The sequence below is a fragment of the Pelophylax lessonae genome, assembly GCF_965119305.1.
Source record: "Pelophylax lessonae genome assembly, chromosome: 3".
NCBI lineage: Eukaryota > Metazoa > Chordata > Amphibia > Anura > Ranidae > Pelophylax > Pelophylax lessonae.
In genome coordinates, this window is record NC_138770.1 from 455,558,663 (window position 1) to 455,570,952 (window position 12,290).

The window sequence follows — 12,290 nt, forward strand, 5'->3', positions numbered from 1 at the left end:
GGGGCAACCAACGCGTCCGACGCGTCTGCCCGAGGATCGCACGTCCTCGCCACGAACCGTGGTACTTTGTAGTTCAGACGAGACGCGAACAGGTCTACCTCCGGAAGACCCCACCTCGCGCACAACATCTGGAAGACAGCCGGGTGAAGGGACCATTCTCCCTGGTCCAGGGTTCGACGGCTCAGATAATCCGCCTGCCAAATTTTCACCCCCGGAATGTGACCTGCCGATATTGCCGGGACATGCGTCTCGGCCCAAGACAGAATCGCGGCCACTTCTCGAGCCGCCCGGGCACTCCTGGTGCCCCCTTGGTGATTGATGTAAGCCACCGCCGTGGCATTGTCCGTCTGCACCCGAACCGGGTAGCCGTGAAGATTGTCCGTCCAACGAGGAAGACAGAGGAGTATCGCTCGCAGTTCCAGAACGTTGATCGGAAGGGAGGATTCCTCCGTCGACCAAACACCCTGGGTGGACAGAACACCCAGAACACCACCCCAGCCCGACAGGCTGGCGGCCGTGGTGATCACCGCCCACGAAAGGGGACGAAAAGACTTGCCCCCCGATACTGAGGGGGATTGAAGCCACCACAGAAGATCCCTTCTGGTCTGAGAGCTCAATGACATCTGGAGATCCAGAGACTGCGGACGCCCGTCCCACTTGGACAATATCTCCGCTTGGAGATCCCGTGTGTGAAACCGGGCGAAGGGAAATCGCCTCGAAAGCCGAGACCATCAATCCCAGACACCGCATGCACGTCCGAATGGACGAAGATGGAACGTCCCTGAGGGACCTGACTGCCTCCTGAAGAGCTGCGAGTTTTTCTTCCGGCAGGAAGACCTACGCCTGGACAGAGTCCAGAATCATACCCAGGTAAGAAATCCGAACCGATGGGCACAATGTCGACTTTGGAAAATTGATCGTCCAACCAAACTCCTGCAGAGTCTGCAACGTGACGGACAGATCCTTCTCCAGACTCTGGCTGGTCGCAGACCGAACCAGAATATCGTCCAGATACCCCAGAACCGAAATGCCCTGGGCCCTCAACAAAGCCAGAACCGGTGCCAGCACTTTGGTGAACACCCTTGGAGCCGAGGCGAGACCAAAAGGCAACGCCACAAATTGGTAATGATCTTCCGCTATGGCGAATCGAAGGTACCTCTGGTGACCCTCGAAAATCGGGATGTGAAGATACGCATCTTGCAAGTCGATGGAAGCCATGAACTCCCCCGGAACCAGGGCAGCCACCACCGACCGCAGGGATTCCACGCGGAACTTGCGCACCCGCACAAGGCGGTTCAGTGCCTTCAAGTCCAGAATCGGACGCACCTTGCCCTCCTTCCTGGGCATGGTGAGCAGATTGGAATAGAACCCCCGAAATCCGTCCCGATGAGGCACCGGGACCACCACTCCCTGAGCCCTCAGGTCCTGCACCGCTAGATGCAGGTCCCGCAAACGCTCCGGGGATAACAGAAGACTTGAGGGAAAAAATCTGCTCTCCGGCCGAGAGAGAAACTCGATCTAGTAGCCAGATCGAACGATTTCCTGTGAAGTGGGTGAGGGCGCCCCTTCAGGCCGCACTGTTGTGGGCCGCAGAACCAGATTGGCCGGACTTTTGCTTACCTGCCCACGGCTTCTTGCGGGAGCCTTGACCCTTGGACGGCTTGTCCCAAAATGTGGCCGAAAGGCACGAAAGGACCCCTGAGGGGGCCGAAAGAAAGCATTCTTTTTTCCAGGAGCCTTCCTAGTCCAGTGGGATTGAGGTAAGAGCGTGCTCTTACCCCCCGTGACCCCTTTAATTAGGGCATCCAGGGATTCGCCAAAAAAGCGAGAACCATCAAAAGGCAGATTGGCCAAGGTCTTACGTGAAGATTGATCCACAGACCAACACTTCAACCAAACCAGGCGGCGAGATAACACCGCCACACTGTGTACACGTGCAGCCAACGGAACCATATCCAGGTCCGCATCACACAAATACATGACACCCTGGTGGATTCGATCCACCATATCCAAAGTCGCCTGGGGGGCAGAATCAGCCACCAGGACACGCCTAAGCACCTGCGTCCAGTTCGCGACCACCTGGGCCGCCATAAGTGAAGCAATAAAGCTTTCAACATAGAACCCATAATAGAATAGGTACGACGGGCAAAGGACTCCATCCTCTTGTCCGTGGCATCCCGGAACACCGGAGTGTCTGCAGCAGGAATCGCAGTGGACTTGTTCAAAACTGCTAACGCCTGGTCCACAGGAGGTGGGACACACCAACGCCCATCAGTAGCGGGCGTAAAAGGATAGCGCAGCTTAAACCTACTTGGTACAGCAAAAGGTTTGCGTATATTACGCCATCGTTCTTTCACAGCGCGCTGAAAATCATCAGTGCATGGAAACATCTGCGATGATATGCGCCTTTTCTGCGTCCCATAAGCCGCCAAGGCAGCTGGAGGACCTGTTTCCTCCCCCAAACGCAGAGTTTGCTTGATAAAAGTAACAAATTCATCCATGAGCGCAAGCTCTTCAGACGAGCCAGGGGGAGAATTATCAACCCCCTCTACCTCAGCCTCCATTTCTGACCCTATAAGGTCCCAGGAGGAACGAGACCCCGATAAGGAGATCTCTGCCCCAGCAGCCCCAGTACCATCACCCTCTGAAACAGAGGAAATTGAAAACTCTGGGCCTTTTAGAGGATTGAGCAACCACCAGCATTTGCACCTGAGTCGCAAGGCTAGCCACAATCGCAGCCAAATCCCCCCCCCGGGGGGGGGGGGGGGAACCGCAGTCCCCTGGCTTCCCACTAAATTGGCAGGAAACTAGTATTCCTGAGAATCCATGCCCTTGTAGCAGCAAAAATAAAAGGGTGACCGCCCCTTTAAGAGAGCGCTGCGATCGTAGCCCACTCACACTAGGCATCCCACACAAGGGACCCCCACAGGGACAAGTATACCAAGGCAGGATACAGGGAATAAAAAGAAATGAACCTGGAGAGATCGGTGGTGCTGCTGCTGCCTGCGGTGCTCCTGAAGGAAAGGAAATGCTGGCATACAGGGCGCTCTATGAAAGCCTATGGAGGCTACAAGAAAATGGCCGCCATGCATGCAAAACATGCGGCCGGAGCGATCGCAGCCAAAATGGCGCCGAAACCGCCGCTCCCACACCCCATGAGGGAGAAGTAAAACACACCATCTGCCCAAAAAAGGAACATGGCAAACCGCCGCAGCGGCGCTGTAATGTGCCCCAAGCATGAGAACTCAAGCCCCACAGCACACAGCCGTTCACACAGACAGAAAACTGACACAGAGTGCAGCCAGCCCCCCCTCCTGCAGCCCACAGCTTGCAATGTGAATGATAGGGAAAATGTAATAGTGTGAACACAGGGCAAGGTACACAGTCCCAGACTGACACCCCCCAGACAGACAGGTCCCCACATAAATGCACTTACCTCTTACATGGCGTGGGGGACCCGCACAGGCGAACAAACCGCTGCACATGAGGCAGGGAGAGTCGCATCCAGGACGCATCAGAAGGTGGGTTGAGAAACCGCACAGCGTCCAGTGAGGTAGCCACCTCACCTAGCATCCCTGCACGGAACAGGGATGGGTCGTTCAGATAACTCAGGAGCGATACCTGACTGAACGCTCGATGGCGGGCTGAGAAGCCACTGACCCACAGCCTGCTACCAGGGGGGTCAGCCCGAGACGCAGCCCGCATGATCCTCTTCTTCCGAAGAACTAACTAACGCTGGTAAAATAACAGCTAACAAGAAAGAGAGAAAAAACTGAAATAAAATCCAAAGAAAGGAAAGAGAGCTGAGACAAGGTGCCCCAGCACAGAAACTTCCAGCTACTCCTGACAGCTAGACAAATGAAACTGAGTTGGATACAGGAAGTGGAGGGTTATGTACTGAGGGGACCACCCCCTGGGGGTGGGATATGTTAAAAGTCTTTGTACTAACATATTCTATTGCCTAGCTACTCCTACGGAATAAAGGACATAACCCCATTGGTGATGAATATGAAGTGGGCGGCGACTGTCGGAGGACGTAAGAGAAAAGTGCTTGCGTGCTAAAGAAAAGTTCAAAAAGTGACAAGCATGTATGTAGTCAGTGAAGACTCCTTGATATTCCTCAAAATAAAGTGCTTTGGTGCCAGGCTTTACTGGTAAATGAGACCAGGTGCAATTCATATACTTCCTCGTCAAAGCTATGGCTCATAAAAGGGAGGAGAAAGGATCCAGAAATAGTGTAATACGTCCCTTTATTTAGATATGAGCAATAAAAATGCACTTCCAATACTGTAGACATCATTTCTCCTTGATATGGATTTAAGCGAGGGCAGATGTATTGTGCTAGTTGTTTCAACAGTCGGCGCCGGGACCTTCACTCCGCATGAGTTCCAACATTCCTCCGGTCATACTTGGAGGAACAAGGCAGAAAAACCGACAGTGTAAAACTGCTTAAAACTTTTATTAATAGAAAGCCAAAGATACACTTACAAGCATCCAATGAACATAGCAGGGAATACAGAAACTGATGGCAATACTGATGCTCTTGACGCGTTTCCTCTAAGCAGACCTATTCATAGGAAGCTGCCATATATCTATACCATCTCCAGCGTATTAAATACTTTCTTAAACCTATACCGATACTGGCTCCCGAAAGTGACGCTGTCTCCATGACCAGCTTCCAGTTTTGAAAGTGAGGCTTGGAATGCACGCCGATGCAATCTTGGGAGGAAGTGGCGGCGTGTATTCCTAATGCCTGACTAAATTGGGGGGTTTAGGAAAGTATTTAATACGCTGGAGATATATGGCAGCTTCCTATCAATATGTCTGCTTAGAAGAAACCCGTCAGCAACATCAATATTGCCATCAGTTTCTGTATTCCCTGCTATGTCCATTGGATGCTTGTAAGTGTATCTTTGGCTTTTTATTAATAAACTTTTTAAGCAGTTTTACACTGTCGGTTTTTCTGGCTTGTTCCTCCATGTATGACAGAGATCCGCGGCTTCCATATGAGATGTTCTGGCCACCTTAATTAACATCCGGTGTTCCAGCCATTTTTGGGGGGTTTACAGTACTACCAGTTTGTATGGCCCATATACTATAGGGTATTTTGGGTCCATACCCTCCGGCGAGCGCATTCATGGTTCCTTTTGGTGTGGGGATTCTTGTCACGGTTCACCGTCACTTATGACGAATTTGGATGTACACGCTTTTTTTTGTTTTTCTTTTTTTCACTTGGGACTCACTATATGAACTTCTTATTTAATTCAATACATGTGGAAACACATCTGATGACCATATGAATTTTTTACTTATAGGTGAAACACATTTGAGCAATATATAAAAACTTTCTATTTCTATGTGGAAACACATTTGATCACTGGATTTAGCGCTGCACTTTATCTATGCTCTTCTATTCTTGACCATCGGGATGTCCCAAAGCAGTGCCTCATTGAGGAGTGTGCAATCAAACAAAAACAGGAATAATAAGGCAAACATGCCAACCACCCAAACAAGCTCCCCCCCCCCCCCCCGTAAAGGGAAACAAGTAACCTTAAACAGGGCAGGGCAGAAACCAGGCCCTTAAGGGCACTCAATGCAAGCAACATGACCTCTCCCCAGCTGGACAGGCTGGCATCTTCAGCACCATCCAGTGGAGGTAAATAAAAATATAAAAATATTGCTCCAGATAACTCAGATAAAAATATCATATTTGCAACTTCCAGTCAGCTTAAGCCAAGAACACCCCCCCTCCTGTATACAGACACAAGCATGTAGAGCCTGGCTTTCTTATTAGAAAGCTCAATATGTTCTATACACACATTAATGGAAATGCTCTATATTCGGGATCGATCAATTATCGGCAACACCGATATATCGAGGGCCGATATGCACCTTCCCCGATATATCACAATCGGCCCAGGGAAGTTGGCTATCTTGTGCGCGGCCCAACATGCGACGTTATTCTTCGGTGTGCTGCACACGTTCTGCCTTCAAAGACCGTCTCCCACGCCATTCTCTGGCGCCCTGCACACGTTCTGCCTTCTAAGACCGCCTCCCAAACCTCGGACAGCCTCGTGTGCAGCCAGCTGCAGTCCGATCACGGTGCCAGCCAGCCACCCACAGCAGGGTGCCAGTCATAGACCCACAGCAGGGTGACACCAAGCCAGCCACCCACAACTGGCCAGGGTGAGTGACACCAAGCCAGCCACCCACAACTGGCAAGGGTGAGTGACACCAAGCCAGCCACCCACAACTGGCAAGGGTGAGTGACACCAAGCCAGCCACCCAACTGGCAAGGGTGAGTGACACCAAGCCAGCCACCCACAACAGGGTGACACCAAGCCAGCCACCCACAACAGGGTGACACCAAGCCAACCACCTACAACAGGGTGACACCAAGCCAATCACCTACAACAGGGTGACACCAAGCCAATCACCTACAACAGGGTGACACCAAGCCAGCCAGCCACAAACCACAGTGTTCCAGCAAGCCAGCCACCCACAACAAGGTGAACCCAAGCCAGCCGCCCACCAGTGTTCCAGCAAGCCAGCCAGCCACAACAGGGTGACACCAAGCCAGCCAGCCACAACAGGGTGCCAGCCAGGCAGTGACATTGCCAGGCGTTATCCACCGACCCACAACAGGGTGCCAGCAGCCAGCCACCCACCCAACAGGGTGCCAGCAGCCAGCCACCCACCCAACAGGGTGCCAGCAGCCAGCCACCCACCCAACAGGGTGCCAGCAGCCAGCCACCCACCCAACAGGGTGCCAGCAGCCAGCCACCCACCCAACAGGGTGCCAGCAGCCAGCCACCCACCCAACAGGGTGCCAGCAGCCAGCCACCCACCCAACAGGGTGCCAGCAAGCCACCCACCCAACAGGGTGCCAGCAAGCCACCCACCCAACAGGGTGCCAGCAAGCCACCCACACTGCCAGGCGTCAGCCGACCCACAACAGGGTGCCAGCAAGCCATCCACACTGCCAGGCGTCAGCCACCAACCCACAACAGAGTGCCAGCCAGCCACCCACATTGCCACGCGTCAGCCACCCACCCACAACAGGATGCCAGCAAGCCACCCACAGCAGGGCAGGGTGCCAGAAGCCAGACATTTTTTTTAACCTTATTGTCTCTTTCAAATTGCAATGGAGATGGATGAAGACAGGTAAAGTAAAAGTATAGTCTGGGACTATTTCTCGTCTCAACCATCTCCAGGAAAAGCAGCAGTGTGCAACACATGCGCAAACAATATAAGCATGGGATCAGTAACTGCAAAAAACAAATACGTCAAATCTTTGGGCCCATCTAAGAGTTCATTATATTCAATTATATCATGCAGCACAGAAAAAACAAAATGCATATCAATGTGATTTTGAAATACCTCCTCTACTATCCCAGGTAACAATAACAAGATATGTTTCAGGGAAAAAAAAAACGTGTCACTGTCTAGATTCAGATGGAAAATCCCAACTGGTGGACAGAGAAATCAGAGAGATGATGGTCACTGATAACCAGCCATTTACAATGGTGTCAGACTCCGGATTTAGGCGGTTGATGTCCATACTTGAGCCAAGGTACACACTGAAGAGTGAGAAGTATTATCAAATCAAAATGCTGGGAAAGATTTACCAAAAGGTCGTTCAGAAAGTAAAGGCTATGCTGCAACCAGAGAATGCTGGCAATTCACTCATTCACGACTGACTGCTGGTCAGGACAAAGAGTCACTAATTAATCTTACATGCCACTTCATTGACAGCGGATGAACAAAAAGGCAATTGGTGTTGAATACAAAAGTGATGCAAGGATCCCACACTAGGCATGTTTGAAGACTGGGGAATCAACAAAGACCGAGTGATGCTTGTGCTCTTTTGAGACAGCGGAGACAAACATGCGGTAAGGAATGCTTGCTCATATGTCAGACCTCAGTGTCATGGCACACAACACCTTCCAACTTTCAAATGATGGTCTATCAAGCCAGAGAGCTTTGACTGATATAGGTTTTGAGAAGCACAAAGAGATTAAAAATGTTGTGCTGGCAAGTCTTTTAAATCCTTGATACAAGAACAATTCTCTCTCTTCTGATGATGTATTAGCCAAGGCAAAACAATGGCTGACAGAAGATATAACAGGAGGTTACTGCCGAAAAGACAAGTCCAGAACAGCATTTTTATAATCTGAAATAGCAGCACGCTGCAAAAACAGAAAAATGTCCAAAAAGACAACAATGAACAGAAGAGAATCTTCTTCATCGTGGTTGAATTGATACTTTCAGTGTTTTATTGGGGCCTCATGCGGAGGATTCTTCTGAATCTGCAATAATGAAACTGGATGATGAACGTCATCTCTATTTGAAGGAACCAGTAATTGACAGAAGAAGTGGTGATCCTCTTCAGTGGTGGAGGGAAAATGAGGCACGCTACAAAATACTTGCTTCCTGTGCTAGAAGATACCTCTCTCTCTACTCCTCTCCTCCTGTACCAAGTGAGCATGTTAATGAAGTGGCAGGATTATATGAAAAAGACAGAAGCCCTTTAACAGGTGAACATGAACATGCTGAAATGTTATGCTTTCTGCAGTGTAATATTTTTCTACTTAACTGGGAGTATTGAAAAGTGTAGTAGTACTACTAATGTCCACTCCAATCCACTGTAGCTTTATTTCTAGCAGTTTTGCACTGACTGCAGTAGTTGCAGTGAGTGCACTACTGCAGCAGTAGTCCACTGACTCCAATTCAATCCACTGTCTAGCTTTTGTCTCACATTTTTTCTAACAGTTTTGTACTGACTGCAGTACTTGCAGTGAGTGCAATACTGCAGCAGTAGTCCACTGACTCCAGTCCAATCCACTGTCTTGCTATTGCCTAGCTTTTTTTCCATCTGTTTTGCACTGACTGCAGTAGTGATTTAAAGTCATTGCAGTGAGTGCACTACTGCAGCGGTAGTCCACTGACTCCAATCCACTGTCTAGCTGTTTGTCTAGCTTTTGTTATAGCAGTTTTGCACTGACTGCACTGCAGTAGTGATTTAAAATTATTGCAGTGAGTGAGTGCACTACTGCAGCAGTTTATGCATTATTCACAATCAGATTATGTGAATTTTTGATGTCCCTGCAAGTGCAATTTTCCTATCAGTTTTCATGCAGTTAAGGTGTGAAGAACGAGCCCTTAATGTTAAAAATGTTAATAAATAAACATGAACATGTTCAGTAAGAGTCGGTTCACACTAATCCGACTCGAAGTTGCCCCGACTTCGGGTGACTAATGAAGTCGCCCGTGCAGCATGACTTCAGCGCAGCTTGCAACGACTTCTCATAATAGAAGTCAATGCAAGTCGCTCCAACTTTGCCAAAAAATAGTGCAGGAACCTTTTTCTAAGTCGGAGAGTCGCTCTGATTAGAACAGTTCCATTGCACAGCATTGGAAGCTACTTGTCAGGCGACCAAGTCGCTTGACAAGTTGGATCAGTGTGAACCGGCAGTTACAGAGTCGAAATTTGTGTTTATTTTGCAAAACTTAAAAATGTTCAAAATATCGACGCATATCGGCCGAAACCAATATGCATTGGCCAAAATATTGGTATCGGCAACGAAAAACCGATATCAGTTGATCACTACTCTATATTAAAAGATAAGGAAATATTTTATACACGTTTTAAAAAAATGTATAAAAAAAAAAAATAAGTAATTGAACATGTGAAACAATGTAAAGAAAAAAAAGGGCAAACACATTATAGCTTCAATGTTTTATAGTAAATAAGCAGTAATTAGATTTTTTTTCATTGACTATAGAGAAAGCCACATTGCAGCAAAATGCATATGTTCAGTTCTGGCATGGGTACCTACAAAGCACTTCACATCCAAACTTTATTGTATGCTGCAAACATATACACAAATATATACATACACCTTTTAAGTAATAAAAACGAGCAATGTATTAATAGCTATTTATAATCACAGCTGACAAGGAAAAAAATACAAAACTAAAATCAGAAAAGCACTGGAACGGAAATATATAATTACGCTTACATGCCAGAAGACTAGACATCACTTAAACAACCTCTGCATCGTACGGGTAGTTTTATGAGAAGTACAAGTAGTTTGGGAATGAAGCCAAACACATAACAAATGAGCATTTCACACCAACAATATTTAGGTTACAGAAGTTACCTCAAGTGCCCTTACAGACTTTCAGAACTGTACCCTCACCGCATTCTCTGTGGAAGACAAAAGAGAAATTGTATTAAAATTACAAAATGAATAGAGACAGAACAATACTACAAAACTAGCTACAAACGTGAAATACTGTAGTTCTATTTAAACAAAACAGCATTAATACTTTAAAAAAACTAACAAAAAAGGAAACAGAAGGTAAATAACACCACATTCAAATATCACAGATATTATTTTAATAAGCAGTTTGCCAATTATATTTTTGGGTAATTTTATGTAAAATGTTGCACTGGGAAAAATTACCGGAAAATGCTTTTTTCTATTCCTATTTCTTTTAAATAAATACCATAAAAATAGAAACTTATGTATCCAAATGTTCACAAACTAAATTATATCCATATCTGCCCCGAAAAAACCCAACATGGAGAAAAACTGGTAAAGTTATAAAGATAGATAGATCTAAAGGAACAGCAGCAACTCTAGTTTTATATTACATCCCTTCAAACTTTTTCACCAGCAGTTTCAAAGACTTTCCACAAGTTGGGAAGCCACAGTGACGCCTACATCTGCATCTACAGAGGCACTAACCTCAAACCAAACCAAACCAAACACCTATCAGAAAGGACCAACACTGCCCCACTTTTACACCAAGCTACCATTTGGAAATCTGTGTGAGAAAGGGCATGGTGAAACAAAAGGCAATTTATGAAGAAAAGAAAGGTAAAATGCAACGAAAATGTTACTAATTTTCCCCTAAAAGGGCTTTTCTGCATCTGCATTACCGGAAAACGTTTCCGAAGTGTTCAGGGGTCTACTGAATACTGGAGGAGGTAAAGCACTCCGGCAGCTGTACGTTATGGTGTAAACTCAGCTTTAAAGTTGCCCAGACTATGCCACTGGTCCAACCGCACACCACGTCAAACTTTTCACTATGGACCCTTCCAGCAGTACTAGATATAACTCTTGTCCTCACTTATTTGTAAAACATCACCTAATCTGACCTTAACCCATATGGTCTGTTACTCCAAATAGCCAATAGTATTTGCCTTACCCAGTTTTCTGCTTCAGACTAGTGATACGCTTGATATTTGGTGGCCATGTCCGTGTGGCATTTGTGGATGAGCGTACATAAAAGGAGAAGTATGGCCAAAGCTTTTTTTTCGTCCCTCCTACTATGGATCACAGGAGTGCAGTTAATTCTGCACTCCTGTGACTGTTTTTCAGCTGACAGCGGAATAGATCATGGGATATGCGCCTAAGGCAATGCACCCTGTATGTATGGATATGCCCTTCTATAACTTTCTCATACCTCACGCTTTACTCATATTTATACCAAACAGTTATGATTGCCTACGGCAAATCTAAGCTCTTGGTATCCAATTTATCCTTACACCCTTGTAGCTGCAGTATACCATTACAGAGCTCTTACAACTACTGTAATTTTCAAGCTAACAATGCATTATATGACCTGCATTTCAATTAAAAAAAAATGTTGGTATCAAAAAGGGTTTTGTTATATCTGTTCGATAAGTACATAGCAAATTACAGAAAACCCTATAAGCTATGAAGATGAGGAAAAAGGAAAGGTGTTCTATAGTTCTAACTCTTCCTGTCCTAAGGTATTAACACTGGGATACTATCCTAGGCTGACAACTTTCACTTGCCATACTGTCAAGTGTGTTACTGGTAGGATTTCCAGATAAAAGGAAAAATGCCTAAGAAGAAAAATCTACTGCAAAAACCACATGACTGGTGGGCTGCAAGGCACTGTTTTTGTTATAGGGTTTAGATTTACTTTAAAGCCCAACTCCAGCATTCACGTGCTCAGCAGAGAATTCCAGCTGCCATAAACTTCAGAGACAAGTATTTTGCTACATGTCAGATTCCCTTTAAAATATCCGAAGAAATCTGAGATGGGCAAAAAACATTCAAAGCTAGAAAATATTTTGTATAATATTTGTGTACTTTCCTGGCTGACTGTAAGCTTGACTCCAGGGTGAGAACTACACTGAATACAGTTTGCAGAATTCAGAATTTAATTTGTGTTGGCAAGAACTACACTATTCACAGAAGGCAACTGGAAAGCAAATATGGTCTGCACAGTTGCACTGGCTCAGTAACACA

General features: G+C 46.8%; 1 protein-coding gene across 2 annotated transcripts in view; it reads right to left on the reverse strand.

The window, feature by feature from the left end:
• The window catches only part of TAB2 (TGF-beta activated kinase 1 (MAP3K7) binding protein 2), a 176,596-nt gene that overhangs the window by 98,364 nt on the left and 65,942 nt on the right, over nt 1-12,290 (reverse strand). For both annotated transcript variants that reach the window (XM_082249805.1, XM_082249804.1), the window contains exon 2: nt 10,164-10,210. The gene's annotated coding sequence lies outside the window, so the exon portion shown is untranslated. The remainder of the gene's footprint in view (nt 1-10,163; nt 10,211-12,290) is intronic.